Here is a 6,535-nt window from a genome sequence, read left to right as displayed (position 1 = left end):
TCTTTGGGGAGGAGAATCAGAGATTGGGGTGAAAGACTCACTTCTTATTGAATCACCTCCTTACTTTTAACTTTTTAAAACCATGTATACATAGTCTTTTACCAAACAGCAATAATTTGTCAAAAAGCAGCTTTCTTTCTGAAGAAGCTTATTACTATAGTTTGTATCATAACACCAATAAGGCCAATTTGGGGTATATAAAACATTTTTGATTGATGTTAAAAGTCCTGTTCTGCAACTGAAAGGCCTTATTTGTCATCTTTCCCTTTTGTCTTTCGGTACACCATCTCTCGGAAACTGGCAAGAATCTTTTTCTCTCTCTTTCGTCTCTCTTCTTGGTTAAAGGATGCAAGCGCTCTCTTCTCATCAGCACTGTAGATCTGGTTCTCTTTCCGAAGTCGTACTGCCTCCATTCTGCGATGCCTGCTACCACTCATAACATAACCTGAGCATTCAAACGAAGCCATCTCTTCACTTGTTACCCCAATTTCACCTCTTCGTGGGATACGCTTCTCAGCTTTTACATACTCAACCATAGCTGCACCTTCACCTGGAAGCAGAGCATGGCCATAGTTCAACGGTTTATCATCTTGAGAAGAGTGTATTATAGGTGCTTCTGGGCCTATTAAACCCACAGTATCTGCAATCTCTGACTGTTCAATCCACATATCTTCTGGCAACTCCCCTTCTGAATCCTTATAGGTTGAATCACTGGATTCTTTATTAGTTTTCTTATTCTTCTTTCTCTTGTCTTTTTTGGCTTTGTGTTTCTTTTTCTTCTTTTTCTTCTTGGACTTTCTGGCTTTCTTTCTATCATCACCAAAGTTCGAATTTGTGTCAGAGTCTGAATTGCTATCACTATTATCAGAATACCGCCTATGTTTTCTTTTGGATGACTTTTTCTTTCTTTTTTTCTTGTTTTTTGAATGACTGACCTTCCTTTTTCCTGGCTAGAATCTGAACGGCTTCTCTTCTGGGTCTTTGGTTCATCCTCAGCTGGAGTGTGTTCATCAGAATCGGGCTCAGGGCATTTTGGAGATAGCCCCCAGACCTCAGGCGCTCCCAACTCCCCAATCCTCTCTCTTTCTTTTAGCCTCCACTGAAGATGGCTCTCCTCCTTTTCCTCTTCGTAGCCTTCCACCCATTGGTGATGATGGTAGCAGTATCTGCCATAATAGAAAGAGGAGGAAGAAAGGGCGTAGTTGCAAAACCCAGGGGGTCGTTCTCGATCTAGAGTGCCTCGGAAGGTGGAAGGAGAGCTGACCACGCACGACCAACTTTGCGGAGGCCTGAAGCCCTCATGGCCGCGGGACTGAGAGTGGGAATGCGGACCTCGAGGGGAGCGTCTGGACTGTGCGGATGATGGGCTTCCTGACGAGCTGCGTTTCCATCTCCGAGAGCCCAGAGAGTCCTCCGGATAGTGGGACCAGGACACAGGCGCCATCATCCGTAATTTTTCAGGTGATCAAATGGTGCAGGTGGGCGGTTACTCGGTGTTGTTATGTTTTAAACCTCAGGTTGTTGTCTGCTGTTGCTGGTTCCCTGTCCAAAGAATTTCCTTTAGTATTTTTGTAAAGTTAAGTTTTTAACTATTACAAATTCCTTTCATTTCTATTTATCTGGAAATGTCAATTTTCTCTCACATGTAAGGAATAATTTTGCTGGGAATGTAATTCTTAATTGTCAGGTGTTGTTTTTTCCCTTTGGCAGTTTTATATATATAATTCCATTATCTTCTTGTCTGCATAGTTTCTGCTTAGAAATCAGAGCTTAATCTTATTGGTTCTCCTTTTTTGGTAACTCTGTTTTTCCTCTGCACTTCTCTCAGGATTATTTCATTTTTTGGTTTTAGAAACTTTATGAAATTCTTTGATGGTTTTCTTGGGGTCGATCCTGTTTGAGGTTCATGCACCTTTTTGAATGTTTATCTTTTTGTTTTTCATGATGTTCGGGAAGTTTCCTTCCAGTAGCAGTTACAATATTTTCTCTCTCTCTCTCTTTTTTTTTTAAATTGTTGTTTCTTTTTCCCAGAATTCTGATCACTTGTAAGTAATTTTTCTTGATGGTGTCTCTCATAAATCTTAGCGGGATTCTTTCTGTCTTTCTTTTTTTATTGACTGTTTTTCTAGCAAACTAGTATTAAGAGCTTTATCTTCAAGATCACTAGTTTGGCTTTCCATTGATTTGCATCTACTTCTTTGCTCTTTCACTGTGAGACAGGCAGGCAGGTGGAAACAGGCACTGGGCCCTACCGCCCCTAGAGTACATATCTCATTGCAAGGACATGGTCTACATTTCCGGAGCAGAACAACGGTCCTTTTCAGCTCCATGTGTTTATCACAGCTAAATTGTTCCTGGTGCAGATTTGCCTCTTATAAATGACAAAGCTCCCAAGATTAATGTTTATTTGTTTCTGCTTCTGTAAACTGCCCACCTGCCTGTCCACTGCTTCCGCCCTGCCTTATGTTAAAGTAGCAAATACCAGCCTTACACACCTCCCTTCACTCAGTCTGTAATGCCCCAAGGACCCAAATACTATATAGGGTCCTTCCTATGAACGTCCTATGAATGGAACTCAGTCTCCGGATAAGAATCCACTGAGCCACGTGTTGGCACAATAAAGTCCTTCTTTTGTTATAGCTTGGGTGTCATTTGCAACTCTCTCAGAGTGACTCCTGTAACAGCTGTATTATAGATTTTTGAAATCTTAGTATTAATCTTTTGGATTTCTGTTTGCAGATTTTGTATTGCTTCTAATTTTTTATTTATTTTGTCTGTTTGTTCTTATAGTGTTTTTCTCATTTCTTATAGTATCCCCCCCCCCCTTTTTGTTTTTCCATCTGCATCTTTCTTGATCTGTCTTTCATGACACTGAACACTGAAGGATCTAAATATCATTCTTTTGAAATTTTATCAGGTAGTTCAAATATATTTTCTTCCACAGAAACGTTTTCTGTCTCTAAAACCTGATCACTTGTTTGGACCTCTCTGTCTTGTTTCTTCCTGTGATTTGAAATTGTCTGTTGTCTTTGAGACACTGTGGTATCCTTGTATTAATGTGTAGTTGATGAATGTGTGGCGCTCAGCACCTGCATCCAGGTGGGTGTAATTAGAGAATGGAAGAACGTTCTCTATTTACCAGTGTGCAGCACAGTTCACGGCAGGTTTGGCGGGTGTAGGAACTGGTCGTGACTTGTGTCCAGTAGATGGGGCTAGAGAGAGTATTTTTGTGACTGAGCTATATGGGCAAGGGCACTTAACAACAACAACAACAACAACAACATTGTCACCAGTCACTACTGTGCATCTGTGCTGACAGGAGCCAGTATTGTTGGCAAAATTCAGCATGGCCAGCTGACAGTTCACCTGTCTGTGTCCTTTCTCATCACTCATGCTCAGCTTCTTCTAGTCACTATTCATTCATCTTCTTTGTCTTCTCCACTGAATCTCAGGATTTCAGGATTATCATCTGTATGTGGTTTATTTTTTCTGTGGTATCTTTATTGTAGAGAGTCTGTGTAGCATGTTTAATTAGTCCACTCTTTTGCTTCCTAGCAGATTTTTTAATTACCATGACTGTTATGTCTTATCCATCTGTATTCAAAACATCCCACTTCACCAGGATCAATTACTTCAGATTATGATATGTATTTTTCCTTTTTTTAATCTTCAGCATTTTCTAACTTCTTTTAAGACCAAACCAAACCAATGTTTCCTATGATTGGATCCTGACTCATTTCAACCCCATACATACAGAGTAGAATTGGGTTCCTTAGTCTTTTCAAGGTAGCAAACAGGCAAGTGCCACATCTTCAGGTAGAAGAGTGTTTAACCATTTGCCTATCCCAAACCCCAAACCAAACCTGTTGAGATTGAGTTTATTCCTACTCATAGTGGTCCTATAGAACAGAGTACAATTACCTCAAAGGATTTCCAAGACTGTAAATGTTTATGAAATCAGACTGCCATGTCTTTCTCCCATGGAACAGTTGGTGAGTTTGAACTGCTGACTTTTCTATTAGCAGCCAAGAACTTAACCACTGTGCAATCTAATGGGCTCCTTAATTTTTTAGTGATGTCATGTTTGACACCTTGATCTTGCAGATTGTAACCCACTGAAAAGCTGCTGATCTTCGTGTTTGCACATAGCTCCTTGTCTTTTCCATCATATACCTCTGTTGTCTATTGGTAAACTTAAACAGAGTTTGTCATTTTTCCCATTATCCTCTACTCCTCAAGTAAAACCTAAGCCTGAAACTTGTTCTATAGTGGTCAACAATGGCATTTCATATCAGGACCATCTTATTTGGCTGTGTACCCGCTTTTACTGTGACTGTTTGAGGTTACACTAAGCCACATTATTGTCTTTATAAAATGTAAATAGTAACAGGACTTTGGAATTCAACACATACAAGGCAAGCTGCAGTCTTATTTTTTTAAAGAAAAACAATATGAATATCTTTTTAATACAAAGAAATTTCTTCTATATTTCAACCCCAGCTGCTATGTTTCTTAACTTTTTATTTCATTTGTGAGATTAAAGACAGAGAATCATTACAAGTCTTCTAAAAAGCCAAGGGATTGCAGTTAGATTAAAAGCTATTTATTCTGCATTTTGTATGTTCTTTAGTTCTTATTTTCAGATTGAACATAAGGTATCTGAAGCACAGATTGCTTTCAAAAAGATGAATTCGACTAAAAATCATACTATGCATCCATTCAATAAACATTTATTTTTGAATACCTCTTATAATTCAGGGTCTCTATAGCACAGAGCACATAAAAATGAATAACAAAAAGTTCTTTACTTTAAGGAACTATAGTGAATTCTATCATGCTTTGCCCATATACCATTTTCCAAGAAGGAATCACTCATTTTCCCATCTGCTAAGAGTGTTGATGACTGACAGCTCTTAATTGAGTTGGTCTCAGGTGTTGTCCATAGCTGAACAGACTAACTTTCCTTACCTTAGGTCTCACATATTTCATATGGAAGCCCACATCTAGTGTCCTGTCAATATGTATATTTATATTCCCTGCCTAAATTTGGGACAATTATATAACGTCTTCCCAGCTCCATCTAATTGGCTTAGACTTTCCTTGCAAATGCATCAATTTACATTTCACTTTCTGCTTTTCCCCAATCCTGCTTTTTTTATTTCCCCACAACTGTTGATCTTGAGAACACAACAGCATGTTCCAGTAAACTTAGTACATGTAAACCTTTGTCTCAGAGTTCCTTTCTGGTGAACTGACAAGAAATAGAAGTTCACAGTCTGGCTGGATGAACCATGTGATCATAAATAAGTATAATAATATTTTGAAAAACATTTTAGCAAAGGTAAGCCCATGGTACTAGGATAGAAGTTACTTAGCCCAGACTAAAATGGGAGTAGGGATATCTGGAAAATTATCTAAGAAAAATGACCTATAAATTAAGATTCTAATATCAATAAAAGTTAGCAAACAGATCTGTGGGAAAGGAATTGGGTAAGAGAAGGTCTTTATAGACAGAGAAATGTGTGCAAAGCAAAGACTCATGAAAAGGCTTGGGACATTCAGGAAACTTATGGTAGTTCTGTAGGAGTTGAACATATGAAAAATAAAGAAAGCGGGGAGACATAATGAGTAAGTAGTATGTGAGGGCCAAATCAAGAGGGCTTTTCGTTCCTGTTAAGGAACTTGAATTTCATATTAAAAACAGTTGAGCTACTGGTTAGGAAGTTTATATTGACAGAACTATAGAGACAGTTTGTAATCAGGTGAGAAAGGAAACGTGGATATCCTTTTAAGAGGCTATTAGGAATCCAGGAAAAGTGGAGTAGATAGTAATAAGACGTAACCTAGTAGGAATGAGAAGACTTGGGTGCTAATTGGCTATAAGGGGTAAATATTAAGAGGCAAGACACACCATGAATGATCCAAAACACAATTTAGTTATGAGTTGGAAGTATATAGGGAACATCCAAGTGGATGGGTAAAGAAGAAAATGAAAAAAGAAATAAAATAAAAAGTAAAGAGAGGTAGATGAATATAGGTTGTAGCTAAAATTGTGACTTGGGCTGCCAGGAAGAATGTATAGAGGAGATATTAAAGGAAAGACAGGAACTTTGCGAAAACCTTGTGTTGAAAGTAGGACAGAAGGGAGGAGGCCACAGAGGCCCAGTGAATTGCTACTGTTGCTATGGATATTCCACTTAATTTCAAGAAAATATATTTTTTTAAGTTCAAGGTGTTTATATGTTATGTTGTTGTTGTTGTTGTGAAGTGCCATCAAGCAGTTCCAACTCATAATGATCCTGCATAGAGTTTCCAAGGAGCAGCTGGTGGGTTTGATCTGACAACCTTTTGATTCCCAGTCCAGTGTTGACTCTAGAGCACCATGTACTTAGTTATTATTTAAAATTGTTTTTCTTGGGACAATATTAAATTACTTTTTATATTATACTATAAATAAGAAAACTCACAAAGGTATGCACAGTTATGTAACTCTGATTATATCATAAATTGAGGTTGTTTGTTGTGTGTTATCGGA

The 6,535-nt window shown here is 38.3% G+C and overlaps 1 pseudogene; it reads right to left on the bottom strand.

Moving 5' to 3' along the window:
• Positions 1-248: 248 nt before the first annotated feature.
• LOC102823283 lies at positions 249-1,444 on the bottom strand (annotated as a pseudogene).
• Between the last annotated feature and the right edge of the window lie 5,091 nt (positions 1,445-6,535).

The sequence above is a fragment of the Chrysochloris asiatica genome, unplaced genomic scaffold (assembly GCF_000296735.1).
Source record: "Chrysochloris asiatica unplaced genomic scaffold, ChrAsi1.0 scaffold00022, whole genome shotgun sequence".
Taxonomy (NCBI): Eukaryota; Metazoa; Chordata; class Mammalia; order Afrosoricida; family Chrysochloridae; genus Chrysochloris; species Chrysochloris asiatica.
This window is presented reverse-complemented; position numbering and strand designations above follow the sequence as displayed.